Raw genomic sequence first — 27,523 nt, forward strand, 5'->3', positions numbered from 1 at the left:
CTGAAGAAGAACTGAGCCTTGCAGCAAGGAAGACAAAGAAAGAGAAGAAAAGAAGAAGAAGAAGAAAAGAAATGAAATGAAAAGGAAAGAAAAGAAAAGAAAAGAAAAGAAAAAAGTCTACAGCACGAGGTATTCCCAGGCGGTCACCCATCCAAGTACTAACCTCGCCCGACGTTGCTTGACTTCGGTGATCGGACGAGAACCGGTATTTTCAACGTGGTATGGCCGTAGACATTCTTTTCCTTTCGCCGACTCCCCTTATACTGAAAACACCCAGTGTCGCGCACGCAAGCACAATAACACACACACACACACACAAATACATGCTGGGCGCACAGGTACAGTCCATAGCTGCCATCAGGGATCTAGGGCGTCTGCCTGCGTGCGGCTGCAAATACGCAATTGCATGCTGGGTCAGGGGTTCGGGGAAGAAAGAAAAAAACACCTTTGAAGATAGACTGAAGCCGTTGAATAATCAAAAAGAACGTAGATCTACGCAGCACTGTCCTGTTTTCTGTGCGACGAACACAGAAGAAGAACTGAGCCTTGCAGCAAGGAAGACAAAGAAAGAGAAGAAAAGAAGAAGAAGAAAAGAAATGAAATGAAAAGGAAAGAAAGGAAAAGAAAAGAAAAGAAAAAAGTCTACAGCACGAGGTATTCCCAGGCGGTCACCCATCCAAGTACTAACCTCGCCCGACGTTGCTTGACTTCGGTGATCGGACGAGAACCGGTATTTTCAACGTGGTATGGCCGTAGACATTCTTTTCCTTTCGCCGACTCCCCTTATACTGAAAACACCCAGTGTCGCGCACGCACGCACAATAACACACACACACACACACAAATACATGCTGGGCGCACAGGTACAGTCCATAGCTGCCATCAGGGATCTAGGGCGTCTGCCTGCGTGCGGCTGCAAATACGCAATTGCATGCTGGGTCAGGGGTTCGGGGAAGAAAGAAAAAAACACCTTTGAAGATAGACTGAAGCCGATGAATAATCAAAAAGAACGTAGATCTACGCAGCACTGTCCTGTTTTCTGTGCGACGAACACTGAAGAAGAACTGAGCCTTGCAGCAAGGAAGACAAAGAAAGAGAAGAAAAGAAGAAGAAGAAGAAAAGAAATGGAATGAAAAGGAAAGAAAAGAAAAGAAAAGAAAAGAAAAAGTCTACAGCACGAGGTATTCCCAGGCGGTCACCCATCCAAGTACTAACCTCGCCCGACGTTGCTTGACTTCGGTGATCGGACGAGAACCGGTATTTTCAACGTGGTATGGCCGTAGACATTCTTTTCCTTTCGCCGACTCCCCTTATACTGAAAACACCCAGTGTCGCGCACGCACGCACAATAACACACACACACACACAAATACATGCTGGGCGCACAGGTACAGTCCATAGCTGCCATCAGGGATCTAGGGCGTCTGCCTGCGTGCGGCTGCAAATACGCAATTGCATGCTGGGTCAGGGGTTCGGGGAAGAAAGAAAAAAACACCTTTGAAGATAGACTGAAGCCGCTGAATAATCAAAAAGAACGTAGATCTACTGTCCTGTTTTCTGTGCGACGAACACTGAAGAAGAACTGAGCCTTGCAGCAAGGAAGACAAAGAAAGAGAAGAAAAGAAGAAGAAGAAGAAAAGAAATGAAACAATAACACACACACACAAATACATGCTGGGCGCACAGGTACAGTCCATAGCTGCCATCAGGGATCTAGGGCGTCTGCCTGCGTGCGGCTGCAAATACGCAATTGCATGCTGGGTCAGGGGTTCGGGGAAGAAAGAAAAAAACACCTTTGAAGATAGACTGAAGCCGCTGAATAATCAAAAAGAACGTAGATCTACGCAGCACTGTCCTGTTTTCTGTGCGACGAACACTGAAGAAGAACTGAGCCTTGCAGCAAGGAAGACAAAGAAAGAGAAGAAAAGAAGAAGAAGAAGAAGAAAAGAAATGAAATGAAAAGGAAAGAAAAGAAAAGAAAAGAAAAGAAAAAAGTCTACAGCACGAGGTATTCCCAGGCGGTCACCCATCCAAGTACTAACCTCGCCCGACGTTACTTGACTTCGGTGATCGGACGAGAACCGGTATTTTCAACGTGGTATGGCCGTAGACATTCTTTTCCTTTCGCCGACTCCCCTTATACTGAAAACACCCAGTGTCGCGCACGCACGCACAATAACACACACACACACACACAAATACATGCTGGGCGCACAGGTACAGTCCATAGCTGCCATCAGGGATCTAGGGCGTCTGCCTGCGTGCGGCTGCAAATACGCAATTGCATGCTGGGTCAGGGGTTCGGGGAAGAAAGAAAAAAACACCTTTGAAGATAGACTGAAGCCGCTGAATAATCAAAAAGAACGTAGATCTACGCAGCACTGTCCTGTTTTCTGTGCGACGAACACTGAAGAAGTACTGAGCCTTGCAGCAAGGAAGACAAAGAAAGAGAAGAAAAGAAGAAGAAGAAGAAAAGAAATGAAATGAAAAGGAAAGAAAAGAAAAGAAAAGAAAAGAAAAAAGTCTACAGCACGAGGTATTCCCAGGCGGTCACCCATCCAAGTACTAACCTCGCCCGACGTTGCTTGACTTCGGTGATCGGACGAGAACCGGTATTTTCAACGTGGTATGGCCGTAGACATTCTTTTCCTTTCGCCGACTCCCCTTATACTGAAAACACCCAGTGTCGCGCACGCACGCACAATAACACACACACACACAAATACATGCTGGGCGCACAGGTACAGTCCATAGCTGCCATCAGGGATCTAGGGCGTCTGCCTGCGTGCGGCTGCAAATACGCAATTGCATGCTGGGTCAGGGGTTCGGGGAAGAAAGAAAAAAACACCTTTGAAGATAGACTGAAGCCGCTGAATAATCAAAAAGAACGTAGATCTACTGTCCTGTTTTCTGTGCGACGAACACTGAAGAAGAACTGAGCCTTGCAGCAAGGAAGACAAAGAAAGAGAAGAAAAGAAGAAGAAGAAGAAAAGAAATGAAACAATAACACACACACACAAATACATGCTGGGCGCACAGGTACAGTCCATAGCTGCCATCAGGGATCTAGGGCGTCTGCCTGCGTGCGGCTGCAAATACGCAATTGCATGCTGGGTCAGGGGTTCGGGGAAGAAAGAAAAAAACACCTTTGAAGATAGACTGAAGCCGCTGAATAATCAAAAAGAACGTAGATCTACGCAGCACTGTCCTGTTTTCTGTGCGACGAACACTGAAGAAGAACTGAGCCTTGCAGCAAGGAAGACAAAGAAAGAGAAGAAAAGAAGAAGAAGAAGAAGAAAAGAAATGAAATGAAAAGGAAAGAAAAGAAAAGAAAAGAAAAGAAAAAAGTCTACAGCACGAGGTATTCCCAGGCGGTCACCCATCCAAGTACTAACCTCGCCCGACGTTGCTTGACTTCGGTGATCGGACGAGAACCGGTATTTTCAACGTGGTATGGCCGTAGACATTCTTTTCCTTTCGCCGACTCCCCTTATACTGAAAACACCCAGTGTCGCGCACGCACGCACAATAACACACACACACACACAAATACATGCTGGGCGCACAGGTACAGTCCATAGCTGCCATCAGGGATCTAGGGCGTCTGCCTGCGTGCGGCTGCAAATACGCAATTGCATGCTGGGTCAGGGGTTCGGGGAAGAAAGAAAAAAACACCTTTGAAGATAGACTGAAGCCGCTGGATAATCAAAAAGAACGTAGATCTACGCAGCACTGTCCTGTTTTCTGTGCGACGAACACTGAAGAAGAACTGAGCCTTGCAGCAAGGAAGACAAAGAAAGAGAAGAAAAGAAGAAGAAGAAGAAAAGAAATGAAATGAAAAGGAAAGAAAAGAAAAGAAAAGAAAAGAAAAAAGTCTACAGCACGAGGTATTCCCAGGCGGTCACCCATCCAAGTACTAACCTCGCCCGACGTTGCTTGACTTCGGTGACCGGACGAGAACCGGTATTTTCAACGTGGTATGGCCGTAGACATTCTTTTCCTTTCGCCGACTCCCCTTATACTGAAAACACCCAGTGTCGCGCACGCACGCACAATAACACACACACACACAAATACATGCTGGGCGCACAGGTACAGTCCATAGCTGCCATCAGGGATCTAGGGCGTCTGCCTGCGTGCGGCTGCAAATACGCAATTGCATGCTGGGTCAGGGGTTCGGGGAAGAAAGAAAAAAACACCTTTGAAGATAGACTGAAGCCGCTGAATAATCAAAAAGAACGTAGATCTACGCAGCACTGTCCTGTTTTCTGTGCGACGAACACTGAAGAAGAACTGAGCCTTGCAGCAAGGAAGACAAAGAAAGAGAAGAAAAGAAGAAGAAGAAGAAGAAAAGAAATGAAATGAAAAGGAAAGAAAAGAAAAGAAAAGAAAAGAAAAAAGTCTACAGCACGAGGTATTCCCAGGCGGTCACCCATCCAAGTACTAACCTCGCCCGACGTTACTTGACTTCGGTGATCGGACGAGAACCGGTATTTTCAACGTGGTATGGCCGTAGACATTCTTTTCCTTTCGCCGACTCCCCTTATACTGAAAACACCCAGTGTCGCGCACGCACGCACAATAACACACACACACACACACAAATACATGCTGGGCGCACAGGTACAGTCCATAGCTGCCATCAGGGATCTAGGGCGTCTGCCTGCGTGCGGCTGCAAATACGCAATTGCATGCTGGGTCAGGGGTTCGGGGAAGAAAGAAAAAAACACCTTTGAAGATAGACTGAAGCCGCTGAATAATCAAAAAGAACGTAGATCTACGCAGCACTGTCCTGTTTTCTGTGCGACGAACACTGAAGAAGTACTGAGCCTTGCAGCAAGGAAGACAAAGAAAGAGAAGAAAAGAAGAAGAAGAAGAAAAGAAATGAAATGAAAAGGAAAGAAAAGAAAAGAAAAGAAAAGAAAAAAGTCTACAGCACGAGGTATTCCCAGGCGGTCACCCATCCAAGTACTAACCTCGCCCGACGTTGCTTGACTTCGGTGATCGGACGAGAACCGGTATTTTCAACGTGGTATGGCCGTAGACATTCTTTTCCTTTCGCCGACTCCCCTTATACTGAAAACACCCAGTGTCGCGCACGCACGCACAATAACACACACACACACAAATACATGCTGGGCGCACAGGTACAGTCCATAGCTGCCATCAGGGATCTAGGGCGTCTGCCTGCGTGCGGCTGCAAATACGCAATTGCATGCTGGGTCAGGGGTTCGGGGAAGAAAGAAAAAAACACCTTTGAAGATAGACTGAAGCCGCTGAATAATCAAAAAGAACGTAGATCTACTGTCCTGTTTTCTGTGCGACGAACACTGAAGAAGAACTGAGCCTTGCAGCAAGGAAGACAAAGAAAGAGAAGAAAAGAAGAAGAAGAAGAAAAGAAATGAAACAATAACACACACACACAAATACATGCTGGGCGCACAGGTACAGTCCATAGCTGCCATCAGGGATCTAGGGCGTCTGCCTGCGTGCGGCTGCAAATACGCAATTGCATGCTGGGTCAGGGGTTCGGGGAAGAAAGAAAAAAACACCTTTGAAGATAGACTGAAGCCGCTGAATAATCAAAAAGAACGTAGATCTACGCAGCACTGTCCTGTTTTCTGTGCGACGAACACTGAAGAAGAACTGAGCCTTGCAGCAAGGAAGACAAAGAAAGAGAAGAAAAGAAGAAGAAGAAGAAGAAAAGAAATGAAATGAAAAGGAAAGAAAAGAAAAGAAAAGAAAAGAAAAAAGTCTACAGCACGAGGTATTCCCAGGCGGTCACCCATCCAAGTACTAACCTCGCCCGACGTTGCTTGACTTCGGTGATCGGACGAGAACCGGTATTTTCAACGTGGTATGGCCGTAGACATTCTTTTCCTTTCGCCGACTCCCCTTATACTGAAAACACCCAGTGTCGCGCACGCACGCACAATAACACACACACACACACAAATACATGCTGGGCGCACAGGTACAGTCCATAGCTGCCATCAGGGATCTAGGGCGTCTGCCTGCGTGCGGCTGCAAATACGCAATTGCATGCTGGGTCAGGGGTTCGGGGAAGAAAGAAAAAAACACCTTTGAAGATAGACTGAAGCCGCTGGATAATCAAAAAGAACGTAGATCTACGCAGCACTGTCCTGTTTTCTGTGCGACGAACACTGAAGAAGAACTGAGCCTTGCAGCAAGGAAGACAAAGAAAGAGAAGAAAAGAAGAAGAAGAAGAAAAGAAATGAAATGAAAAGGAAAGAAAAGAAAAGAAAAGAAAAGAAAAAAGTCTACAGCACGAGGTATTCCCAGGCGGTCACCCATCCAAGTACTAACCTCGCCCGACGTTGCTTGACTTCGGTGACCGGACGAGAACCGGTATTTTCAACGTGGTATGGCCGTAGACATTCTTTTCCTTTCGCCGACTCCCCTTATACTGAAAACACCCAGTGTCGCGCACGCACGCACAATAACACACACACACACAAATACATGCTGGGCGCACAGGTACAGTCCATAGCTGCCATCAGGGATCTAGGGCGTCTGCCTGCGTGCGGCTGCAAATACGCAATTGCATGCTGGGTCAGGGGTTCGGGGAAGAAAGAAAAAAACACCTTTGAAGATAGACTGAAGCCGCTGAATAATCAAAAAGAACGTAGATCTACGCAGCACTGTCCTGTTTTCTGTGCGACGAACACTGAAGAAGAACTGAGCCTTGCAGCAAGGAAGACAAAGAAAGAGAAGAAAAGAAGAAGAAGAAGAAAAGAAATGAAATGAAAAGGAAAGAAAAGAAAAGAAAAGAAAAGAAAAGAAAAAAGTCTACAGCACGAGGTATTCCCAGGCGGTCACCCATCCAAGTACTAACCTCGCCCGACGTTGCTTGACTTCGGTGATCGGACGAGAACCGGTATTTTCAACGTGGTATGGCCGTAGACATTCTTTTCCTTTCGCCGACTCCCCTTATACTGAAAACACCCAGTGTCGCGCACGCACGCACAATAACACACACACACACAAATACATGCTGGGCGCACAGGTACAGTCCATAGCTGCCATCAGGGATCTAGGGCGTCTGCCTGCGTGCGGCTGCAAATACGCAATTGCATGCTGGGTCAGGGGTTCGGGGAAGAAAGAAAAAAACACCTTTGAAGATAGACTGAAGCCGCTGAATAATCAAAAAGAACGTAGATCTACGCAGCACTGTCCTGTTTTCTGTGCGACGAACACTGAAGAAGAACTGAGCCTTGCAGCAAGGAAGACAAAGAAAGAGAAGAAAAGAAGAAGAAGAAGAAAAGAAATGAAATGAAAAGGAAAGAAAAGAAAAGAAAAGAAAAGAAAAAAGTCTACAGCACGAGGTATTCCCAGGCGGTCACCCATCCAAGTACTAACCTCGCCCGACGTTGCTTGACTTCGGTGATCGGACGAGAACCGGTATTTTCAACGTGGTATGGCCGTAGACATTCTTTTCCTTTCGCCGACTCCCCTTATACTGAAAACACCCAGTGTCGCGCACGCACGCGCAATAACACACACACACACAAATACATGCTGGGCGCACAGGTACAGTCCATAGCTGCCATCAGGGATCTAGGGCGTCTGCCTGCGTGCGGCTGCAAATACGCAATTGCATGCTGGGTCAGGGGTTCGGGGAAGAAAGAAAAAAACACCTTTGAAGATAGACTGAAGCCGCTGAATAATCAAAAAGAACGTAGATCTACGCAGCACTGTCCTGTTTTCTGTGCGACGAACACTGAAGAAGAACTGAGCCTTGCAGCAAGGAAGACAAAGAAAGAGAAGAAAAGAAGAAGAAGAAGAAAAGAAATGAAATGAAAAGGAAAGAAAAGAAAAGAAAAGAAAAGAAAAAAGTCTACAGCACGAGGTATTCCCAGGCGGTCACCCATCCAAGTACTAACCTCGCCCGACGTTGCTTGACTTCGGTGATCGGACGAGAACCGGTATTTTCAACGTGGTATGGCCGTAGACATTCTTTTCCTTTCGCCGACTCCCCTTATACTGAAAACACCCAGTGTCGCGCACGCACGCACAATAACACACACACACACACAAATACATGCTGGGCGCACAGGTACAGTCCATAGCTGCCATCAGGGATCTAGGGCGTCTGCCTGCGTGCGGCTGCAAATACGCAATTGCATGCTGGGTCAGGGGTTCGGGGAAGAAAGAAAAAAACACCTTTGAAGATAGACTGAAGCCGTTGAATAATCAAAAAGAACGTAGATCTACGCAGCACTGTCCTGTTTTCTGTGCGACGAACACAGAAGAAGAACTGAGCCTTGCAGCAAGGAAGACAAAGAAAGAGAAGAAAAGAAGAAGAAGAAAAGAAATGAAATGAAAAGGAAAGAAAGGAAAAGAAAAGAAAAGAAAAAAGTCTAAAGCACGAGGTATTCCCAGGCGGTCACCCATCCAAGTACTAACCTCGCCCGACGTTGCTTGACTTCGGTGATCGGACGAGAACCGGTATTTTCAACGTGGTATGGCCGTAGACATTCTTTTCCTTTCGCCGACTCCCCTTATACTGAAAACACCCAGTGTCGCGCACGCACGCACAATAACACACACACACACAAATACATGCTGGGCGCACAGGTACAGTCCATAGCTGCCATCAGGGATCTAGGGCGTCTGCCTGCGTGCGGCTGCAAATACGCAATTGCATGCTGGGTCAGGGGTTCGGGGAAGAAAGAAAAAAACACCTTTGAAGATAGACTGAAGCCGTTGAATAATCAAAAAGAACGTAGATCTACGCAGCACTGTCCTGTTTTCTGTGCGACGAACACTGAAGAAGAACTGAGCCTTGCAGCAAGGAAGACAAAGAAAGAGAAGAAAAGAAGAAGAAGAAAAGAAATGAAATGAAAAGGAAAGAAAAGAAAAGAAAAGAAAAGAAAAAAGTCTACAGCACGAGGTATTCCCAGGCGGTCACCCATCCAAGTACTAACCTCGCCCGACGTTGCTTGACTTCGGTGATCGGACGAGAACCGGTATTTTCAACGTGGTATGGCCGTAGACATTCTTTTCCTTTCGCCGACTCCCCTTATACTGAAAACACCCAGTGTCGCGCACGCACGCACAATAACACACACACACACAAATACATGCTGGGCGCACAGGTACAGTCCATAGCTGCCATCAGGGATCTAGGGCGTCTGCCTGCGTGCGGCTGCAAATACGCAATTGCATGCTGGGTCAGGGGTTCGGGGAAGAAAGAAAAAAACACCTTTGAAGATAGACTGAAGCCGCTGAATAATCAAAAAGAACGTAGATCTACTGTCCTGTTTTCTGTGCGACGAACACTGAAGAAGAACTGAGCCTTGCAGCAAGGAAGACAAAGAAAGAGAAGAAAAGAAGAAGAAGAAGAAAAGAAATGAAACAATAACACACACACACAAATACATGCTGGGCGCACAGGTACAGTCCATAGCTGCCATCAGGGATCTAGGGCGTCTGCCTGCGTGCGGCTGCAAATACGCAATTGCATGCTGGGTCAGGGGTTCGGGGAAGAAAGAAAAAAACACCTTTGAAGATAGACTGAAGCCGCTGAATAATCAAAAAGAACGTAGATCTACGCAGCACTGTCCTGTTTTCTGTGCGACGAACACTGAAGAAGAACTGAGCCTTGCAGCAAGGAAGACAAAGAAAGAGAAGAAAAGAAGAAGAAGAAGAAAAGAAATGAAATGAAAAGGAAAGAAAAGAAAAGAAAAGAAAAGAAAAAAGTCTACAGCACGAGGTATTCCCAGGCGGTCACCCATCCAAGTACTAACCTCGCCCGACGTTGCTTGACTTCGGTGATCGGACGAGAACCGGTATTTTCAACGTGGTATGGCCGTAGACATTCTTTTCCTTTCGCCGACTCCCCTTATACTGAAAACACCCAGTGTCGCGCACGCACGCGCAATAACACACACACACACAAATACATGCTGGGCGCACAGGTACAGTCCATAGCTGCCATCAGGGATCTAGGGCGTCTGCCTGCGTGCGGCTGCAAATACGCAATTGCATGCTGGGTCAGGGGTTCGGGGAAGAAAGAAAAAAACACCTTTGAAGATAGACTGAAGCCGCTGAATAATCAAAAAGAACGTAGATCTACGCAGCACTGTCCTGTTTTCTGTGCGACGAACACTGAAGAAGAACTGAGCCTTGCAGCAAGGAAGACAAAGAAAGAGAAGAAAAGAAGAAGAAGAAGAAAAGAAATGAAATGAAAAGGAAAGAAAAGAAAAGAAAAGAAAAGAAAAAAGTCTACAGCACGAGGTATTCCCAGGCGGTCACCCATCCAAGTACTAACCTCGCCCGACGTTGCTTGACTTCGGTGATCGGACGAGAACCGGTATTTTCAACGTGGTATGGCCGTAGACATTCTTTTCCTTTCGCCGACTCCCCTTATACTGAAAACACCCAGTGTCGCGCACGCACGCACAATAACACACACACACACACAAATACATGCTGGGCGCACAGGTACAGTCCATAGCTGCCATCAGGGATCTAGGGCGTCTGCCTGCGTGCGGCTGCAAATACGCAATTGCATGCTGGGTCAGGGGTTCGGGGAAGAAAGAAAAAAACACCTTTGAAGATAGACTGAAGCCGTTGAATAATCAAAAAGAACGTAGATCTACGCAGCACTGTCCTGTTTTCTGTGCGACGAACACAGAAGAAGAACTGAGCCTTGCAGCAAGGAAGACAAAGAAAGAGAAGAAAAGAAGAAGAAGAAAAGAAATGAAATGAAAAGGAAAGAAAGGAAAAGAAAAGAAAAGAAAAAAGTCTAAAGCACGAGGTATTCCCAGGCGGTCACCCATCCAAGTACTAACCTCGCCCGACGTTGCTTGACTTCGGTGATCGGACGAGAACCGGTATTTTCAACGTGGTATGGCCGTAGACATTCTTTTCCTTTCGCCGACTCCCCTTATACTGAAAACACCCAGTGTCGCGCACGCACGCACAATAACACACACACACACACACACAAATACATGCTGGGCGCACAGGTACAGTCCATAGCTGCCATCAGGGATCTAGGGCGTCTGCCTGCGTGCGGCTGCAAATACGCAATTGCATGCTGGGTCAGGGGTTCGGGGAAGAAAGAAAAAAACACCTTTGAAGATAGACTGAAGCCGATGAATAATCAAAAAGAACGTAGATCTACGCAGCACTGTCCTGTTTTCTGTGCGACGAACACTGAAGAAGAACTGAGCCTTGCAGCAAGGAAGACAAAGAAAGAGAAGAAAAGAAGAAGAAGAAGAAAAGAAATGGAATGAAAAGGAAAGAAAAGAAAAGAAAAGAAAAGAAAAAGTCTACAGCACGAGGTATTCCCAGGCGGTCACCCATCCAAGTACTAACCTCGCCCGACGTTGCTTGACTTCGGTGATCGGACGAGAACCGGTATTTTCAACGTGGTATGGCCGTAGACATTCTTTTCCTTTCGCCGACTCCCCTTATACTGAAAACACCCAGTGTCGCGCACGCACGCACAATAACACACACACACACACACAAATACATGCTGGGCGCACAGGTACAGTCCATAGCTGCCATCAGGGATCTAGGGCGTCTGCCTGCGTGCGGCTGCAAATACGCAATTGCATGCTAGGTCAGGGGTTCGGGGAAGAAAGAAAAAAACACCTTTGAAGATAGACTGAAGCCGCTGAATAATCAAAAAGAACGTAGATCTACTGTCCTGTTTTCTGTGCGACGAACACTGAAGAAGAACTGAGCCTTGCAGCAAGGAAGACAAAGAAAGAGAAGAAAAGAAGAAGAAGAAGAAAAGAAATGAAACAATAACACACACACACAAATACATGCTGGGCGCACAGGTACAGTCCATAGCTGCCATCAGGGATCTAGGGCGTCTGCCTGCGTGCGGCTGCAAATACGCAATTGCATGCTGGGTCAGGGGTTCGGGGAAGAAAGAAAAAAACACCTTTGAAGATAGACTGAAGCCGCTGAATAATCAAAAAGAACGTAGATCTACGCAGCACTGTCCTGTTTTCTGTGCGACGAACACTGAAGAAGAACTGAGCCTTGCAGCAAGGAAGACAAAGAAAGAGAAGAAAAGAAGAAGAAGAAGAAGAAAAGAAATGAAATGAAAAGGAAAGAAAAGAAAAGAAAAGAAAAGAAAAAAGTCTACAGCACGAGGTATTCCCAGGCGGTCACCCATCCAAGTACTAACCTCGCCCGACGTTACTTGACTTCGGTGATCGGACGAGAACCGGTATTTTCAACGTGGTATGGCCGTAGACATTCTTTTCCTTTCGCCGACTCCCCTTATACTGAAAACACCCAGTGTCGCGCACGCACGCACAATAACACACACACACACACAAATACATGCTGGGCGCACAGGTACAGTCCATAGCTGCCATCAGGGATCTAGGGCGTCTGCCTGCGTGCGGCTGCAAATACGCAATTGCATGCTGGGTCAGGGGTTCGGGGAAGAAAGAAAAAAACACCTTTGAAGATAGACTGAAGCCGCTGAATAATCAAAAAGAACGTAGATCTACGCAGCACTGTCCTGTTTTCTGTGCGACGAACACTGAAGAAGAACTGAGCCTTGCAGCAAGGAAGACAAAGAAAGAGAAGAAAAGAAGAAGAAGAAGAAAAGAAATGAAATGAAAAGGAAAGAAAAGAAAAGAAAAGAAAAGAAAAAAGTCTACAGCACGAGGTATTCCCAGGCGGTCACCCATCCAAGTACTAACCTCGCCCGACGTTGCTTGACTTCGGTGATCGGACGAGAACCGGTATTTTCAACGTGGTATGGCCGTAGACATTCTTTTCCTTTCGCCGACTCCCCTTATACTGAAAACACCCAGTGTCGCGCACGCACGCACAATAACACACACACACACAAATACATGCTGGGCGCACAGGTACAGTCCATAGCTGCCATCAGGGATCTAGGGCGTCTGCCTGCGTGCGGCTGCAAATACGCAATTGCATGCTGGGTCAGGGGTTCGGGGAAGAAAGAAAAAAACACCTTTGAAGATAGACTGAAGCCGTTGAATAATCAAAAAGAACGTAGATCTACGCAGCACTGTCCTGTTTTCTGTGCGACGAACACTGAAGAAGAACTGAGCCTTGCAGCAAGGAAGACAAAGAAAGAGAAGAAAAGAAGAAGAAGAAAAGAAATGAAATGAAAAGGAAAGAAAAGAAAAGAAAAGAAAAGAAAAAAGTCTACAGCACGAGGTATTCCCAGGCGGTCACCCATCCAAGTACTAACCTCGCCCGACGTTGCTTGACTTCGGTGATCGGACGAGAACCGGTATTTTCAACGTGGTATGGCCGTAGACATTCTTTTCCTTTCGCCGACTCCCCTTATACTGAAAACACCCAGTGTCGCGCACGCACGCACAATAACACACACACACACAAATACATGCTGGGCGCACAGGTACAGTCCATAGCTGCCATCAGGGATCTAGGGCGTCTGCCTGCGTGCGGCTGCAAATACGCAATTGCATGCTGGGTCAGGGGTTCGGGGAAGAAAGAAAAAAACACCTTTGAAGATAGACTGAAGCCGCTGAATAATCAAAAAGAACGTAGATCTACGCAGCACTGTCCTGTTTTCTGTGCGACGAACACTGAAGAAGAACTGAGCCTTGCAGCAAGGAAGACAAAGAAAGAGAAGAAAAGAAGAAGAAGAAGAAGAAGAAAAGAAATGAAATGAAAAGGAAAGAAAAGAAAAGAAAAGAAAAGAAAAAAGTCTACAGCACGAGATATTCCCAGGCGGTCACCCATCCAAGTACTAACCTCCCCCGACGTTGCTTGACTTCGGTGATCGGACGAGAACCGGTATTTTCAACGTGGTATGGCCGTAGACATTCTTTTCCTTTCGCCGACTCCCCTTATACTGAAAACACCCAGTGTCGCGCACGCACGCACAATAACACACACACACACACACAAATACATGCTGGGCGCACAGGTACAGTCCATAGCTGCCATCAGGGATCTAGGGCGTCTGCCTGCGTGCGGCTGCAAATACGCAATTGCATGCTGGGTCAGGGGTTCGGGGAAGAAAGAAAAAAACACCTTTGAAGATAGACTGAAGCCGCTGAATAATCAAAAAGAACGTAGATCTACTGTCCTGTTTTCTGTGCGACGAACACTGAAGAAGAACTGAGCCTTGCAGCAAGGAAGACAAAGAAAGAGAAGAAAAGAAGAAGAAGAAGAAAAGAAATGAAACAATAACACACACACACAAATACATGCTGGGCGCACAGGTACAGTCCATAGCTGCCATCAGGGATCTAGGGCGTCTGCCTGCGTGCGGCTGCAAATACGCAATTGCATGCTGGGTCAGGGGTTCGGGGAAGAAAGAAAAAAACACCTTTGAAGATAGACTGAAGCCGCTGAATAATCAAAAAGAACGTAGATCTACGCAGCACTGTCCTGTTTTCTGTGCGACGAACACTGAAGAAGAACTGAGCCTTGCAGCAAGGAAGACAAAGAAAGAGAAGAAAAGAAGAAGAAGAAGAAGAAAAGAAATGAAATGAAAAGGAAAGAAAAGAAAAGAAAAGAAAAGAAAAAAGTCTACAGCACGAGGTATTCCCAGGCGGTCACCCATCCAAGTACTAACCTCGCCCGACGTTGCTTGACTTCGGTGATCGGACGAGAACCGGTATTTTCAACGTGGTATGGCCGTAGACATTCTTTTCCTTTCGCCGACTCCCCTTATACTGAAAACACCCAGTGTCGCGCACGCACGCACAATAACACACACACACACAAATACATGCTGGGCGCACAGGTACAGTCCATAGCTGCCATCAGGGATCTAGGGCGTCTGCCTGCGTGCGGCTGCAAATACGCAATTGCATGCTGGGTCAGGGGTTCGGGGAAGAAAGAAAAAAACACCTTTGAAGATAGACTGAAGCCGCTGAATAATCAAAAAGAACGTAGATCTACGCAGCACTGTCCTGTTTTCTGTGCGACGAACACTGAAGAAGAACTGAGCCTTGCAGTAAGGAAGACAAAGAAAGAGAAGAAAAGAAGAAGAAGAAGAAAAGAAATGAAATGAAAAGGAAAGAAAAGAAAAGAAAAGAAAAGAAAAAAGTCTACAGCACGAGGTATTCCCAGGCGGTCACCCATCCAAGTACTAACCTCGCCCGACGTTGCTTGACTTCGGTGATCGGATGAGAACCGGTATTTTCAACGTGGTATGGCCGTAGACATTCTTTTCCTTTCGCCGACTCCCCTTATACTGAAAACACCCAGTGTCGCGCACGCACGCACAATAACACACACACACACAAATACATGCTGGGCGCACAGGTACAGTCCATAGCTGCCATCAGGGATCTAGGGCGTCTGCCTGCGCGCGGCTGCAAATACGCAATTGCATGCTGGGTCAGGGGTTCGGGGAAGAAAGAAAAAAACACCTTTGAAGATAGACTGAAGCCGCTGAATAATCAAAAAGAACGTAGATCTACGCAGCACTGTCCTGTTTTCTGTGCGACGAACACTGAAGAAGAACTGAGCCTTGCAGCAAGGAAGACAAAGAAAGAGAAGAAAAGAAGAAGAAGAAGAAAAGAAATGAAATGAAAAGGAAAGAAAAGAAATGAAAAGAAAAGAAAAGAAAAAAGTCTACAGCACGAGGTATTCCCAGGCGGTCACCCATCCAAGTACTAACCTCGCCCGACGTTGCTTGACTTCGGTGATCAGACGAGAACCGGTATTTTCAACATGGTATGGCCGTAGACATTCTTTTCCTTTCGCCGACTCCCCTTATACTGAAAACACCCAGTGTCGCGCACGCACGCACAATAACACACACACACACACACAAATACATGCTGGGCGCACAGGTACAGTCCATAGCTGCCATCAGGGATCTAGGGCGTCTGCCTGCGTGCGGCTGCAAATACGCAATTGCATGCTGGGTCAGGGGTTCGGGGAAGAAAGAAAAAAACACCTTTGAAGATAGACTGAAGCCGCTGAATAATCAAAAAGAACGTAGATCTACGCAGCACTGTCCTGTTTTCTGTGCGACGAACACTGAAGAAGAACTGAGCCTTGCAGCAAGGAAGACAAAGAAAGAGAAGAAAAGAAGAAGAAGAAGAAGAAAAGAAATGAAATGAAAAGGAAAGAAAAGAAAAGAAAAGAAAAGAAAAAAGTCTACAGCACGAGGTATTCCCAGGCGGTCACCCATCCAAGTACTAACCTCGCCCGACGTTGCTTGACTTCGGTGATCGGACGAGAACCGGTATTTTCAACGTGGTATGGCCGTAGACATTCTTTTCCTTTCGCCGACTCCCCTTATACTGAAAACACCCAGTGTCGCGCAAGCACGCGCAATAACACACACACACAAATACATGCTGGGCGCACAGGTACAGTCCATAGCTGCCATCAGGGATCTAGGGCGTCTGCCTGCGTGCGGCTGCAAATACGCAATTGCATGCTGGGTCAGGGGTTCGGGGAAGAAAGAAAAAAACACCTTTGAAGATAGACTGAAGCCGCTGAATAATCAAAAAGAACGTAGATCTACGCAGCACTGTCCTGTTTTCTGTGCGACGAACACTGAAGAAGAACTGAGCCTTGCAGCAAGGAAGACAAAGAAAGAGAAGAAAAGAAGAAGAAGAAGAAGAAAAGAAATGAAATGAAAAGGAAAGAAAAGAAAAGAAAAGAAAAGAAAAAAGTCTACAGCACGAGGTATTCCCAGGCGGTCACCCATCCAAGTACTAACCTCGCCCGACGTTGCTTGACTTCGGTGATCGGACGAGAACCGGTATTTTCAACGTGGTATGGCCGTAAACATTCTTTTCCTTTCGCCGACTCCCCTTATACTGAAAACACCCAGTGTCGCGCACGCACGCACAATAACACACACACACAAATACATGCTGGGCGCACAGGTACAGTCCATAGCTGCCATCAGGGATCTAGGGCGTCTGCCTGCGTGCGGCTGCAAATACGCAATTGCATGCTGGGTCAGGGGTTCGGGGAAGAAAGAAAAAAACACCTTTGAAGATAGACTGAAGCCGCTGAATAATCAAAAAGAACGTAGATCTACGCAGCACTGTCCTGTTTTCTGTGCGACGAACACTGAAGAAGAACTGAGCCTTGCAGCAAGGAAGACAAAGAAAGAGAAGAAAAGAAGAAGAAGAAGAAAAGAAATGAAATGAAAAGGAAAGAAAAGAAAAGAAAAGAAAAGAAAAAAGTCTACAGCACGAGGTATTCCCAGGCGGTCACCCATCCAAGTACTAACCTCGCCCGACGTTGCTTGACTTCGGTGATCGGACGAGAACCGGTATTTTCAACGTGGTATGGCCGTAGACATTCTTTTCCTTTCGCCGACTCCCCTTATACTGAAAACACCCAGTGTCGCGCAAGCACGCGCAATAACACACACACACAAATACATGCTGGGCGCACAGGTACAGTCCATAGCTGCCATCAGGGATCTAGGGCGTCTGCCTGCGTGCGGCTGCAAATACGCAATTGCATGCTGGGTCAGGGGTTCGGGGAAGAAAGAAAAAAACACCTTTGAAGATAGACTGAAGCCGCTGAATAATCAAAAAGAACGTAGATCTACGCAGCACTGTCCTGTTTTCTGTGCGACGAACACTGAAGAAGAACTGAGCCTTGCAGCAAGGAAGACAAAGAAAGAGAAGAAAAGAAGAAGAAGAAGAAAAGAAATGAAATGAAAAGGAAAGAAAAGAAAAGAAAAGAAAAGAAAAAAGTCTACAGCACGAGGTATTCCCAGGCGGTCACCCATCCAAGTACTAACCTCGCCCGACGTTGCTTGACTTCGGTGATCGGACGAGAACCGGTATTTTCAACGTGGTATGGCCGTAAACATTCTTTTCCTTTCGCCGACTCCCCTTATACTGAAAACACCCAGTGTCGCGCACGCACGCACAATAACACACACACACAAATACATGCTGGGCGCACAGGTACAGTCCATAGCTGCCATCAGGGATCTAGGGCGTCTGCCTGCGTGCGGCTGCAAATACGCAATTGCATGCTGGGTCAGGGGTTCGGGGAAGAAAGAAAAAAACACCTTTGAAGATAGACTGAAGCCGCTGAATAATCAAAAAGAACGTAGATCTACGCAGCACTGTCCTGTTTTCTGTGCGACGAACACTGAAGAAGAACTGAGCCTTGCAGCAAGGAAGACAAAGAAAGAGAAGAAAAGAAGAAGAAGAAGAAAAGAAATGAAATGAAAAGGAAAGAAAATAAAAGAAAAGAAAAGAAAAAAGTCTACAGCACGAGGTATTCCCAGGCGGTCACCCATCCAAGTACTAACCTCGCCCGACGTTGCTTGACTTCGGTGATCGGACGAGAACCGGTATTTTCAACGTGGTATGGCCGTAGACATTCTTTTCCTTTCGCCGACTCCCCTTATACTGAAAGCACCCAGTGTCGCGCACGCACGCACAATAACCACCACACACACAAATACATGCTGGGAGCACAGGTACAGTCCATAGCTGCCATCAGGGATCTAGGGCGTCTGCCTGCGTGCGGCTGCAAATACGCAATTGCATGCTGGGTCAGGGGTTCGGGGAAGAAAGAAAAAAACACCTTTGAAGATAGACTGAAGCCGCTGAATAATCAAAAAGAACGTAGATCTACTGTCCTGTTTTCTGTGCGACGAACACTGAAGAAGAACTGAGCCTTGCAGCAAGGAAGACAAAGAAAGAGAAGAAAAGAAGAAGAAGAAGAAAAGAAATGAAACAATAACACACACACACACAAATACATGCTGGGCGCACAGGTACAGTCCATAGCTGCCATCAGGGATCTAGGGCGTCTGCCTGCGTGCGGCTGCAAATACGCAATTGCATGCTGGGTCAGGGGTTCGGGGAAGAAAGAAAAAAACACCTTTGAAGATAGACTGAAGCCGCTGAATAATCAAAAAGAACGTAGATCTACGCAGCACTGTCCTGTTTTCTGTGCGACGAACACTGAAGAAGAACTGAGCCTTGCAGCAAGGAAGACAAAGAAAGAGAAGAAAAGAAGAAGAAGAAGAAGAAAAGAAATGAAATGAAAAGGAAAGAAAAGAAAAGAAAAGAAAAGAAAAAAGTCTACAGCACGAGGTATTCCCAGGCGGTCACCCATCCAAGTACTAACCTCGCCCGACGTTGCTTGACTTCGGTGATCGGACGAGAACCGGTATTTTCAACGTGGTATGGCCGTAGACATTCTTTTCCTTTCGCCGACTCCCCTTATACTGAAAACACCCAGTGTCGCGCACGCACGCACAATAACACACACACACACACACAAATACATGCTGGGCGCACAGGTACAGTCCATAGCTGCCATCAGGGATCTAGGGCGTCTGCCTGCGTGCGGCTGCAAATACGCAATTGCATGCTGGGTCAGGGGTTCGGGGAAGAAAGAAAAAAACACCTTTGAAGATAGACTGAAGCCGCTGAATAATCAAAAAGAACGTAGATCTACTGTCCTGTTTTCTGTGCGACGAACACTGAAGAAGAACTGAGCCTTGCAGCAAGGAAGACAAAGAAAGAGAAGAAAAGAAGAAGAAGAAGAAAAGAAATGAAACAATAACACACACACACAAATACATGCTGGGCGCACAGGTACAGTCCATAGCTGCCATCAGGGATCTAGGGCGTCTGCCTGCGTGCGGCTGCAAATACGCAATTGCATGCTGGGTCAGGGGTTCGGGGAAGAAAGAAAAAAACACCTTTGAAGATAGACTGCAGCCGCTGAATAATCAAAAAGAACGTAGATCTACGCAGCACTGTCCTGTTTTCTGTGCGACGAACACTGAAGAAGAACTGAGCCTTGCAGCAAGGAAGACAAAGAAAGAGAAGAAAAGAAGAAGAAGAAGAAGAAGAAAAGAAATGAAATGAAAAGGAAAGAAAAGAAAAGAAAAGAAAAGAAAAAAGTCTACAGCACGAGGTATTCCCAGGCGGTCACCCATCCAAGTACTAACCTCGCCCGACGTTACTTGACTTCGGTGATCGGACGAGAACCGGTATTTTCAACGTGGTATGGCCGTAGACATTCTTTTCCTTTCGCCGACTCCCCTTATACTGAAAACACCCAGTGTCGCGCACGCACGCACAATAACACACACACACACACAAATACATGCTGGGCGCACAGGTACAGTCCATAGCTGCCATCAGGGATCTAGGGCGTCTGCCTGCGTGCGGCTGCAAATACGCAATTGCATGCTGGGTCAGGGGTTCGGGGAAGAAAGAAAAAAACACCTTTGAAGATAGACTGAAGCCGCTGAATAATCAAAAAGAACGTAGATCTACGCAGCACTGTCCTGTTTTCTGTGCGACGAACACTGAAGAAGAACTGAGCCTTGCAGCAAGGAAGACAAAGAAAGAGAAGAAAAGAAGAAGAAGAAGAAGAAAAGAAATGAAATGAAAAGGAAAGAAAAGAAAAGAAAAGAAAAGAAAAAAGTCTACAGCACGAGGTATTCCCAGGCGGTCACCCATCCAAGTACTAACCTCGCCCGACGTTGCTTGACTTCGGTGATCGGACGAGAACCGGTATTTTCAACGTGGTATGGCCGTAGACATTCTTTTCCTTTCGCCGACTCCCCTTATACTGAAAACACCCAGTGTCGTGCACGCACGCACAGTAACACACACACACACAAATACATGCTGGGCGCACAGGTACAGTCCATAGCTGCCATCAGGGATCTAGGGCGTCTGCCTGCGTGCGGCTGCAAATACGCAATTGCATGCTGGGTCAGGGGTTCGGGGAAGAAAGAAAAAAACACCTTTGAAGATAGACTGAAGCCGTTGAATAATCAAAAAGAACGTAGATCTACGCAGCACTGTCCTGTTTTCTGTGCGACGAACACTGAAGAAGAACTGAGCCTTGCAGCAAGGAAGACAAAGAAAGAGAAGAAAAGAAGAAGAAGAAAAGAAATGAAATGAAAAGGAAAGAAAAGAAAAGAAAAGAAAAGAAAAAAGTCTACAGCACGAGGTATTCCCAGGCGGTCACCCATCCAAGTACTAACCTCGCCCGACGTTGCTTGACTTCGGTGATCGGACGAGAACCGGTATTTTCAACGTGGTATGGCCGTAGACATTCTTTTCCTTTCGCCGACTCCCCTTATACTGAAAACACCCAGTGTCGCGCACGCACGCACAATAACACACACACACAAATACATGCTGGGCGCACAGGTACAGTCCATAGCTGCCATCAGGGATCTAGGGCGTCTGCCTGCGTGCGGCTGCAAATACGCAATTGCATGCTGGGTCAGGGGTTCGGGGAAGAAAGAAAAAAACACCTTTGAAGATAGACTGAAGCCGCTGAATAATCAAAAAGAACGTAGATCTACGCAGCACTGTCCTGTTTTCTGTGCGACGAACACTGAAGAAGAACTGAGCCTTGCAGCAAGGAAGACAAAGAAAGAGAAGAAAAGAAGAAGAAGAAGAAGAAAAGAAATGAAATGAAAAGGAAAGAAAAGAAAAGAAAAGAAAAGAAAAAAGTCTACAGCACGAGGTATTCCCAGGCGGTCACCCATCCAAGTACTAACCTCGCCCGACGTTACTTGACTTCGGTGATCGGACGAGAACCGGTATTTTCAACGTGGTATGGCCGTAGACATTCTTTTCCTTTCGCCGACTCCCCTTATACTGAAAACACCCAGTGTCGCGCACGCACGCACAATAACACACACACACACACAAATACATGCTGGGCGCACAGGTACAGTCCATAGCTGCCATCAGGGATCTAGGGCGTCTGCCTGCGTGCGGCTGCAAATACGCAATTGCATGCTGGGTCAGGGGTTCGGGGAAGAAAGAAAAAAACACCTTTGAAGATAGACTGAAGCCGCTGAATAATCAAAAAGAACGTAGATCTACGCAGCACTGTCCTGTTTTCTGTGCGACGAACACTGAAGAAGAACTGAGCCTTGCAGCAAGGAAGACAAAGAAAGAGAAGAAAAGAAGAAGAAGAAGAAGAAAAGAAATGAAATGAAAAGGAAAGAAAAGAAAAGAAAAGAAAAGAAAAAAGTCTACAGCACGAGGTATTCCCAGGCGGTCACCCATCCAAGTACTAACCTCGCCCGACGTTGCTTGACTTCGGTGATCGGACGAGAACCGGTATTTTCAACGTGGTATGGCCGTAGACATTCTTTTCCTTTCGCCGACTCCCCTTATACTGAAAACACCCAGTGTCGCGCACGCACGCACAATAACACACACACACACAAATACATGCTGGGCGCACAGGTACAGTCCATAGCTGCCATCAGGGATCTAGGGCGTCTGCCTGCGTGCGGCTGCAAATACGCAATTGCATGCTGGGTCAGGGGTTCGGGGAAGAAAGAAAAAAACACCTTTGAAGATAGACTGAAGCCGCTGAATAATCAAAAAGAACGTAGATCTACGCAGCACTGTCCTGTTTTCTGTGCGACGAACACTGAAGAAGAACTGAGCCTTGCAGCAAGGAAGACAAAGAAATAGAAGAAAAGAAGAAGAAGAAGAAAAGAAATGAAATGAAAAGGAAAGAAAAGAAAAGAAAAGAAAAGAAAAAAGTCTACAGCACGAGGTATTCCCTGGCGGTCACCCATCCAAGTACTAACCTCGCCCGACGTTGCTTGACTTCGGTGATCGGATGAGAACCGGTATTTTCAACGTGGTATGGCCGTAGACATTCTTTTCCTTTCGCCGACTCCCCTTATACTGAAAACACCCAGTGTCGCGCACGCACGCACAATAACACACACACACAAATACATGCTGGGCGCACAGGTACAGTCCATAGCTGCCATCAGGGATCTAGGGCGTCTGCCTGCGCGCGGCTGCAAATACGCAATTGCATGCTGGGTCAGGGGTTCGGGGAAGAAAGAAAAAAACACCTTTGAAGATAGACTGAAGCCGCTGAATAATCAAAAAGAACGTAGATCTACGCAGCACTGTCCTGTTTTCTGTGCGACGAACACTGAAGAAGAACTGAGCCTTGCAGCAAGGAAGAAAAAGAAAGAGAAGAAAAGAAGAAGAAGAAGAAAAGAAATGAAATGAAAAGGAAAGAAAAGAAAAGAAAAGAAAAGAAAAGAAAAAAGTCTACAGCACGAGGTATTCCCAGGCGGTCACCCATCCAAGTACTAACCTCGCCCGACGTTGCTTGACTTCGGTGATCAGACGAGAACCGGTATTTTCAACATGGTATGGCCGTAGACATTCTTTTCCTTTCGCCGACTCCCCTTATACTGAAAACACCCAGTGTCGCGCACGCACGCACAATAACACACACACACAAATACATGCTGGGCGCACAGGTACAGTCCATAGCTGCCATCAGGGATCTAGGGCGTCTGCCTGCGTGCGGCTGCAAATACGCAATTGCATGCTGGGTCAGGGGTTCGGGGAAGAAAGAAAAAAACACCTTTGAAGATAGACTGAAGCCGCTGAATAATCAAAAAGAACGTAGATCTACGCAGCACTGTCCTGTTTTCTGTGCGACGAACACTGAAGAAGAACTGAGCCTTGCAGCAAGGAAGACAAAGAAAGAGAAGAAAAGAAGAAGAAGAAGAAAAGAAATGAAATGAAAAGGAAAGAAAAGAAAAGAAAAGAAAAGAATACAGCACGAGGTATTCCCAGGCGGTCACCCATCTAAGTACTAACCTCGCCCGACGTTGCTTGACTTCGGTGATCGGATGAGAACCGGTATTTTCAACGTGGTATGGCCGTAGACATTCTTTTCCTTTCGCCGACTCCCCTTATACTGAAAACACCCAGTGTCGCGCACGCACGCACAATAACACACACACACAAATACATGCTGGGCGCACAGGTACAGTCCATAGCTGCCATCAGGGATCTAGGGCGTCTGCCTGCGCGCGGCTGCAAATACGCAATTGCATGCTGGGTCAGGGGTTCGGGGAAGAAAGAAAAAAACACCTTTGAAGATAGACTGAAGCCGCTGAATAATCAAAAAGAACGTAGATCTACGCAGCACTGTCCTGTTTTCTGTGCGACGAACACTGAAGAAGAACTGAGCCTTGCAGCAAGGAAGACAAAGAAAGAGAAGAAAAGAAGAAGAAGAAGAAGAAAAGAAATGAAATGAAAAGGAAAGAAAAGAAAAGAAAAGAAAAGAAAAAAGTCTACAGCACGAGGTATTCCCAGGCGGTCACCCATCCAAGTACTAACCTCGCCCGACGTTGCTTGACTTCGGTGATCGGACGAGAACCGGTATTTTCAACGTGGTATGGCCGTAGACATTCTTTTCCTTTCGCCGACTCCCCTTATACTGAAAACACCCAGTGTCGCGCACGCACGCACAATAACACACACACACACAAATACATGCTGGGCGCACAGGTACAGTCCATAGCTGCCATCAGGGATCTAGGGCGTCTGCCTGCGTGCGGCTGCAAATACGCAATTGCATGCTGGGTCAGGGGTTCGGGGAAGAAAGAAAAAAACACCTTTGAAGATAGACTGAAGCCGCTGAATAATCAAAAAGAACGTAGATCTACGCAGCACTGTCCTGTTTTCTGTGCGACGAACACTGAAGAAGAACTGAGCCTTGCAGCAAGGAAGACAAAGAAATAGAAGAAAAGAAGAAGAAGAAGAAAAGAAATGAAATGAAAAGGAAAGAAAAGAAAAGAAAAGAAAAGAAAAAAGTCTACAGCACGAGGTATTCCCAGGCGGTCACCCATCCAAGTACTAACCTCGCCCGACGTTGCTTGACTTCGGTGATCGGATGAGAACCGGTATTTTCAACGTGGTATGGCCGTAGACATTCTTTTCCTTTCGCCGACTCCCCTTATACTGAAAACACCCAGTGTCGCGCACGCACGCACAATAACACACACACACAAATACATGCTGGGCGCACAGGTACAGTCCATAGCTGCCATCAGGGATCTAGGGCGTCTGCCTGCGCGCGGCTGCAAATACGCAATTGCATGCTGGGTCAGGGGTTCGGGGAAGAAAGAAAAAAACACCTTTGAAGATAGACTGAAGCCGCTGAATAATCAAAAAGAACGTAGATCTACGCAGCACTGTCCTGTTTTCTGTGCGACGAACACTGAAGAAGAACTGAGCCTTGCAGCAAGGAAGAAAAAGAAAGAGAAGAAAAGAAGAAGAAGAAGAAAAGAAATGAAATGAAAAGGAAAGAAAAGAAAAGAAAAGAAAAGAAAAGAAAAAAGTCTACAGCACGAGGTATTCCCAGGCGGTCACCCATCCAAGTACTAACCTCGCCCGACGTTGCTTGACTTCGGTGATCAGACGAGAACCGGTATTTTCAACATGGTATGGCCGTAGACATTCTTTTCCTTTCGCCGACTCCCCTTATACTGAAAACACCCAGTGTCGCGCACGCACGCACAATAACACACACACACAAATACATGCTGGGCGCACAGGTACAGTCCATAGCTGCCATCAGGGATCTAGGGCGTCTGCCTGCGTGCGGCTGCAAATACGCAATTGCATGCTGGGTCAGGGGTTCGGGGAAGAAAGAAAAAAACACCTTTGAAGATAGACTGAAGCCGCTGAATAATCAAAAAGAACGTAGATCTACGCAGCACTGTCCTGTTTTCTGTGCGACGAACACTGAAGAAGAACTGAGCCTTGCAGCAAGGAAGACAAAGAAAGAGAAGAAAAGAAGAAGAAGAAGAAAAGAAATGAAATGAAAAGGAAAGAAAAGAAAAGAAAAGAAAAGAAAAAAGTCTACAGCACGAGGTATTCCCAGGCGGTCACCCATCTAAGTACTAACCTCGCCCGACGTTGCTTGACTTCGGTGATCGGATGAGAACCGGTATTTTCAACGTGGTATGGCCGTAGACATTCTTTTCCTTTCGCCGACTCCCCTTATACTGAAAACACCCAGTGTCGCGCACGCACGCACAATAACACACACACACACACACACAAATACATGCTGGGCGCACAGGTACAGTCCATAGCTGCCATCAGGGATCTAGGGCGTCTGCCTGCGCGCGGCTGCAAATACGCAATTGCATGCTGGGTCAGGGGTTCGGGGAAGAAAGAAAAAAACACCTTTGAAGATAGACTGAAGCCGCTGAATAATCAAAAAGAACGTAGATCTACGCAGCACTGTCCTGTTTTCTGTGCGACGAACACTGAAGAAGAACTGAGCCTTGCAGCAAGGAAGACAAAGAAAGAGAAGAAAAGAAGAAGAAGAAGAAAAGAAATGAAATGAAAAGGAAAGAAAAGAAAAGAAAAGAAAAGAAAAGAAAAAAGTCTACAGCACGAGGTATTCCCAGGCGGTCACCCATCCAAGTACTAACCTCGCCCGACGTTGCTTGACTTCGGTGATCAGACGAGAACCGGTATTTTCAACATGGTATGGCCGTAGACATTCTTTTCCTTTCGCCGACTCCCCTTATACTGAAAACACCCAGTGTCGCGCACGCACGCACAATAACACACACACACACACACAAATACATGCTGGGCGCACAGGTACAGTCCATAGCTGCCATCAGGGATCTAGGGCGTCTGCCTGCGTGCGGCTGCAAATACGCAATTGCATGCTGGGTCAGGGGTTCGGGGAAGAAAGAAAAAAACACCTTTGAAGATAGACTGAAGCCGCTGAATAATCAAAAAGAACGTAGATCTACGCAGCACTGTCCTGTTTTCTGTGCGACGAACACTGAAGAAGAACTGAGCCTTGCAGCAAGGAAGACAAAGAAAGAGAAGAAAAGAAGAAGAAGAAGAGAAGAAATGAAATGAAAAGGAAGGAAAAGAAAAGAAAAGAAAAGGAAAAAGTCTACAGCACGAGGTATTCCCAGGCGGTCACCCATCCAAGTACTAACCTCGCCCGACGTTGCTTGACTTCGGTGATCGGACGAGAACCGGTATTTTCAACGTGGTATGGCCGTAGACATTCTTTTCCTTTCGCCGACTCCCCTTATACTGAAAACACCCAGTGTCGCGCACGCACAATAACACACACACACACAAATACATGCTGGGCGCACAGGTACAGTCCATAGCTGCCATCAGGGATCTAGGGCGTCTGCCTGCGTGCGGCTGCAAATACGCAATTGCATGCTGGGTCAGGGGTTCGGGGAAGAAAGAAAAAAACACCTTTGAAGATAGACTGAAGCCGCTGAATAATCAAAAAGAACGTAGATCTACGCAGCACTGTCCTGTTTTCTGTGCGACGAACACTGAAGAAGAACTGAGCCTTGCAGCAAGGAAGACAAAGAAAGAGAAGAAAAGAAGAAGAAGAAGAAAAGAAATGAAATGAAAAGGAAAGAAAAGAAAAGAAAAGAAAAAAGTCTACAGCACGAGGTATTCCCAGGCGGTCACCCATCCAAGTACTAGCCTCGCCCGACGTTGCTTGACTTCGGTGATCGGACGAGAACCGGTATTTTCAACGTGGTATGGCCGTAGACATTCTTTTCCTTTCGCCGACTCCCCTTATACTGAAAACACCCAGTGTCGCGCACGCACGCACAATAACACACACACACACACACAAATACATGCTGGGCGCACAGGTACAGTCCATAGCTGCCATCAGGGATCTAGGGCGTCTGCCTGCGTGCGGCTGCAAATACGCAATTGCATGCTGGGTCAGGGGTTCG

General features: G+C 46.7%; 48 non-coding genes across 48 annotated transcripts; all 48 read right to left on the minus strand.

The window, feature by feature from the left end:
- Positions 1-114: 114 nt before the first annotated feature.
- Positions 115-233, minus strand: LOC135807387 (5S ribosomal RNA). Its single transcript, XR_010551667.1, has one exon. It is a non-coding gene; the product is annotated as a 5S ribosomal RNA (ribosomal RNA).
- Positions 234-639: 406 nt separating this feature from the next.
- On the minus strand, positions 640-758 carry LOC135807389 (5S ribosomal RNA). The gene has a single exon (XR_010551669.1). It is a non-coding gene; the product is annotated as a 5S ribosomal RNA (ribosomal RNA).
- Positions 759-1,166: 408 nt separating this feature from the next.
- Positions 1,167-1,285, minus strand: LOC135807390 (5S ribosomal RNA). The gene has a single exon (XR_010551670.1). It is a non-coding gene; the product is annotated as a 5S ribosomal RNA (ribosomal RNA).
- A 708-nt stretch (positions 1,286-1,993) lies between these two features.
- Positions 1,994-2,112, minus strand: LOC135807686 (5S ribosomal RNA). The gene has a single exon (XR_010551956.1). It is a non-coding gene; the product is annotated as a 5S ribosomal RNA (ribosomal RNA).
- Positions 2,113-2,521: 409 nt separating this feature from the next.
- On the minus strand, positions 2,522-2,640 carry LOC135807391 (5S ribosomal RNA). The gene has a single exon (XR_010551671.1). It is a non-coding gene; the product is annotated as a 5S ribosomal RNA (ribosomal RNA).
- Positions 2,641-3,346: 706 nt separating this feature from the next.
- LOC135807392 (5S ribosomal RNA) lies at positions 3,347-3,465 on the minus strand. Its single transcript, XR_010551672.1, has one exon. It is a non-coding gene; the product is annotated as a 5S ribosomal RNA (ribosomal RNA).
- Positions 3,466-3,872: 407 nt separating this feature from the next.
- Positions 3,873-3,991, minus strand: LOC135807692 (5S ribosomal RNA). Its single transcript, XR_010551962.1, has one exon. It is a non-coding gene; the product is annotated as a 5S ribosomal RNA (ribosomal RNA).
- Positions 3,992-4,399: 408 nt separating this feature from the next.
- LOC135807688 (5S ribosomal RNA) lies at positions 4,400-4,518 on the minus strand. The gene has a single exon (XR_010551958.1). It is a non-coding gene; the product is annotated as a 5S ribosomal RNA (ribosomal RNA).
- Positions 4,519-4,927: 409 nt separating this feature from the next.
- LOC135807393 (5S ribosomal RNA) lies at positions 4,928-5,046 on the minus strand. The gene has a single exon (XR_010551673.1). It is a non-coding gene; the product is annotated as a 5S ribosomal RNA (ribosomal RNA).
- A 706-nt stretch (positions 5,047-5,752) lies between these two features.
- LOC135807394 (5S ribosomal RNA) lies at positions 5,753-5,871 on the minus strand. The gene has a single exon (XR_010551674.1). It is a non-coding gene; the product is annotated as a 5S ribosomal RNA (ribosomal RNA).
- Positions 5,872-6,278: 407 nt separating this feature from the next.
- On the minus strand, positions 6,279-6,397 carry LOC135807693 (5S ribosomal RNA). The gene has a single exon (XR_010551963.1). It is a non-coding gene; the product is annotated as a 5S ribosomal RNA (ribosomal RNA).
- A 410-nt stretch (positions 6,398-6,807) lies between these two features.
- On the minus strand, positions 6,808-6,926 carry LOC135807395 (5S ribosomal RNA). Its single transcript, XR_010551675.1, has one exon. It is a non-coding gene; the product is annotated as a 5S ribosomal RNA (ribosomal RNA).
- Positions 6,927-7,331: 405 nt separating this feature from the next.
- Positions 7,332-7,450, minus strand: LOC135807396 (5S ribosomal RNA). Its single transcript, XR_010551676.1, has one exon. It is a non-coding gene; the product is annotated as a 5S ribosomal RNA (ribosomal RNA).
- A 405-nt stretch (positions 7,451-7,855) lies between these two features.
- Positions 7,856-7,974, minus strand: LOC135807397 (5S ribosomal RNA). The gene has a single exon (XR_010551677.1). It is a non-coding gene; the product is annotated as a 5S ribosomal RNA (ribosomal RNA).
- A 404-nt stretch (positions 7,975-8,378) lies between these two features.
- LOC135807735 (5S ribosomal RNA) lies at positions 8,379-8,497 on the minus strand. Its single transcript, XR_010552002.1, has one exon. It is a non-coding gene; the product is annotated as a 5S ribosomal RNA (ribosomal RNA).
- A 402-nt stretch (positions 8,498-8,899) lies between these two features.
- On the minus strand, positions 8,900-9,018 carry LOC135807398 (5S ribosomal RNA). The gene has a single exon (XR_010551678.1). It is a non-coding gene; the product is annotated as a 5S ribosomal RNA (ribosomal RNA).
- Positions 9,019-9,721: 703 nt separating this feature from the next.
- LOC135807400 (5S ribosomal RNA) lies at positions 9,722-9,840 on the minus strand. Its single transcript, XR_010551680.1, has one exon. It is a non-coding gene; the product is annotated as a 5S ribosomal RNA (ribosomal RNA).
- Positions 9,841-10,245: 405 nt separating this feature from the next.
- On the minus strand, positions 10,246-10,364 carry LOC135807401 (5S ribosomal RNA). Its single transcript, XR_010551681.1, has one exon. It is a non-coding gene; the product is annotated as a 5S ribosomal RNA (ribosomal RNA).
- Positions 10,365-10,768: 404 nt separating this feature from the next.
- On the minus strand, positions 10,769-10,887 carry LOC135807736 (5S ribosomal RNA). The gene has a single exon (XR_010552003.1). It is a non-coding gene; the product is annotated as a 5S ribosomal RNA (ribosomal RNA).
- A 410-nt stretch (positions 10,888-11,297) lies between these two features.
- Positions 11,298-11,416, minus strand: LOC135807402 (5S ribosomal RNA). The gene has a single exon (XR_010551682.1). It is a non-coding gene; the product is annotated as a 5S ribosomal RNA (ribosomal RNA).
- A 710-nt stretch (positions 11,417-12,126) lies between these two features.
- Positions 12,127-12,245, minus strand: LOC135807689 (5S ribosomal RNA). The gene has a single exon (XR_010551959.1). It is a non-coding gene; the product is annotated as a 5S ribosomal RNA (ribosomal RNA).
- A 407-nt stretch (positions 12,246-12,652) lies between these two features.
- On the minus strand, positions 12,653-12,771 carry LOC135807403 (5S ribosomal RNA). The gene has a single exon (XR_010551683.1). It is a non-coding gene; the product is annotated as a 5S ribosomal RNA (ribosomal RNA).
- A 402-nt stretch (positions 12,772-13,173) lies between these two features.
- LOC135807404 (5S ribosomal RNA) lies at positions 13,174-13,292 on the minus strand. The gene has a single exon (XR_010551684.1). It is a non-coding gene; the product is annotated as a 5S ribosomal RNA (ribosomal RNA).
- A 411-nt stretch (positions 13,293-13,703) lies between these two features.
- On the minus strand, positions 13,704-13,822 carry LOC135807748 (5S ribosomal RNA). Its single transcript, XR_010552014.1, has one exon. It is a non-coding gene; the product is annotated as a 5S ribosomal RNA (ribosomal RNA).
- Positions 13,823-14,532: 710 nt separating this feature from the next.
- LOC135807406 (5S ribosomal RNA) lies at positions 14,533-14,651 on the minus strand. Its single transcript, XR_010551686.1, has one exon. It is a non-coding gene; the product is annotated as a 5S ribosomal RNA (ribosomal RNA).
- A 405-nt stretch (positions 14,652-15,056) lies between these two features.
- LOC135807315 (5S ribosomal RNA) lies at positions 15,057-15,175 on the minus strand. The gene has a single exon (XR_010551602.1). It is a non-coding gene; the product is annotated as a 5S ribosomal RNA (ribosomal RNA).
- A 410-nt stretch (positions 15,176-15,585) lies between these two features.
- On the minus strand, positions 15,586-15,704 carry LOC135807695 (5S ribosomal RNA). The gene has a single exon (XR_010551965.1). It is a non-coding gene; the product is annotated as a 5S ribosomal RNA (ribosomal RNA).
- A 412-nt stretch (positions 15,705-16,116) lies between these two features.
- On the minus strand, positions 16,117-16,235 carry LOC135807407 (5S ribosomal RNA). The gene has a single exon (XR_010551687.1). It is a non-coding gene; the product is annotated as a 5S ribosomal RNA (ribosomal RNA).
- A 406-nt stretch (positions 16,236-16,641) lies between these two features.
- LOC135807674 (5S ribosomal RNA) lies at positions 16,642-16,760 on the minus strand. Its single transcript, XR_010551944.1, has one exon. It is a non-coding gene; the product is annotated as a 5S ribosomal RNA (ribosomal RNA).
- A 403-nt stretch (positions 16,761-17,163) lies between these two features.
- Positions 17,164-17,282, minus strand: LOC135807408 (5S ribosomal RNA). Its single transcript, XR_010551688.1, has one exon. It is a non-coding gene; the product is annotated as a 5S ribosomal RNA (ribosomal RNA).
- Positions 17,283-17,685: 403 nt separating this feature from the next.
- Positions 17,686-17,804, minus strand: LOC135807675 (5S ribosomal RNA). The gene has a single exon (XR_010551945.1). It is a non-coding gene; the product is annotated as a 5S ribosomal RNA (ribosomal RNA).
- A 403-nt stretch (positions 17,805-18,207) lies between these two features.
- Positions 18,208-18,326, minus strand: LOC135807409 (5S ribosomal RNA). The gene has a single exon (XR_010551689.1). It is a non-coding gene; the product is annotated as a 5S ribosomal RNA (ribosomal RNA).
- A 708-nt stretch (positions 18,327-19,034) lies between these two features.
- On the minus strand, positions 19,035-19,153 carry LOC135807410 (5S ribosomal RNA). The gene has a single exon (XR_010551690.1). It is a non-coding gene; the product is annotated as a 5S ribosomal RNA (ribosomal RNA).
- A 713-nt stretch (positions 19,154-19,866) lies between these two features.
- On the minus strand, positions 19,867-19,985 carry LOC135807690 (5S ribosomal RNA). The gene has a single exon (XR_010551960.1). It is a non-coding gene; the product is annotated as a 5S ribosomal RNA (ribosomal RNA).
- A 410-nt stretch (positions 19,986-20,395) lies between these two features.
- On the minus strand, positions 20,396-20,514 carry LOC135807412 (5S ribosomal RNA). The gene has a single exon (XR_010551692.1). It is a non-coding gene; the product is annotated as a 5S ribosomal RNA (ribosomal RNA).
- Positions 20,515-20,916: 402 nt separating this feature from the next.
- On the minus strand, positions 20,917-21,035 carry LOC135807413 (5S ribosomal RNA). Its single transcript, XR_010551693.1, has one exon. It is a non-coding gene; the product is annotated as a 5S ribosomal RNA (ribosomal RNA).
- A 406-nt stretch (positions 21,036-21,441) lies between these two features.
- LOC135807691 (5S ribosomal RNA) lies at positions 21,442-21,560 on the minus strand. Its single transcript, XR_010551961.1, has one exon. It is a non-coding gene; the product is annotated as a 5S ribosomal RNA (ribosomal RNA).
- A 410-nt stretch (positions 21,561-21,970) lies between these two features.
- On the minus strand, positions 21,971-22,089 carry LOC135807414 (5S ribosomal RNA). The gene has a single exon (XR_010551694.1). It is a non-coding gene; the product is annotated as a 5S ribosomal RNA (ribosomal RNA).
- A 405-nt stretch (positions 22,090-22,494) lies between these two features.
- LOC135807664 (5S ribosomal RNA) lies at positions 22,495-22,613 on the minus strand. The gene has a single exon (XR_010551936.1). It is a non-coding gene; the product is annotated as a 5S ribosomal RNA (ribosomal RNA).
- A 408-nt stretch (positions 22,614-23,021) lies between these two features.
- LOC135807696 (5S ribosomal RNA) lies at positions 23,022-23,140 on the minus strand. Its single transcript, XR_010551966.1, has one exon. It is a non-coding gene; the product is annotated as a 5S ribosomal RNA (ribosomal RNA).
- Positions 23,141-23,536: 396 nt separating this feature from the next.
- On the minus strand, positions 23,537-23,655 carry LOC135807730 (5S ribosomal RNA). The gene has a single exon (XR_010551997.1). It is a non-coding gene; the product is annotated as a 5S ribosomal RNA (ribosomal RNA).
- A 406-nt stretch (positions 23,656-24,061) lies between these two features.
- Positions 24,062-24,180, minus strand: LOC135807415 (5S ribosomal RNA). Its single transcript, XR_010551695.1, has one exon. It is a non-coding gene; the product is annotated as a 5S ribosomal RNA (ribosomal RNA).
- Positions 24,181-24,585: 405 nt separating this feature from the next.
- Positions 24,586-24,704, minus strand: LOC135807327 (5S ribosomal RNA). Its single transcript, XR_010551613.1, has one exon. It is a non-coding gene; the product is annotated as a 5S ribosomal RNA (ribosomal RNA).
- A 408-nt stretch (positions 24,705-25,112) lies between these two features.
- On the minus strand, positions 25,113-25,231 carry LOC135807698 (5S ribosomal RNA). The gene has a single exon (XR_010551967.1). It is a non-coding gene; the product is annotated as a 5S ribosomal RNA (ribosomal RNA).
- A 403-nt stretch (positions 25,232-25,634) lies between these two features.
- LOC135807364 (5S ribosomal RNA) lies at positions 25,635-25,753 on the minus strand. Its single transcript, XR_010551646.1, has one exon. It is a non-coding gene; the product is annotated as a 5S ribosomal RNA (ribosomal RNA).
- Positions 25,754-26,169: 416 nt separating this feature from the next.
- Positions 26,170-26,288, minus strand: LOC135807700 (5S ribosomal RNA). The gene has a single exon (XR_010551969.1). It is a non-coding gene; the product is annotated as a 5S ribosomal RNA (ribosomal RNA).
- Positions 26,289-26,697: 409 nt separating this feature from the next.
- On the minus strand, positions 26,698-26,816 carry LOC135807416 (5S ribosomal RNA). The gene has a single exon (XR_010551696.1). It is a non-coding gene; the product is annotated as a 5S ribosomal RNA (ribosomal RNA).
- Positions 26,817-27,212: 396 nt separating this feature from the next.
- LOC135807662 (5S ribosomal RNA) lies at positions 27,213-27,331 on the minus strand. Its single transcript, XR_010551934.1, has one exon. It is a non-coding gene; the product is annotated as a 5S ribosomal RNA (ribosomal RNA).
- Between the last annotated feature and the right edge of the window lie 192 nt (positions 27,332-27,523).

The sequence above is a fragment of the Sycon ciliatum genome, chromosome 1 (genome assembly GCF_964019385.1).
Source record: "Sycon ciliatum chromosome 1, ocSycCili1.1, whole genome shotgun sequence".
Taxonomy (NCBI): Eukaryota; Metazoa; Porifera; class Calcarea; order Leucosolenida; family Sycettidae; genus Sycon; species Sycon ciliatum.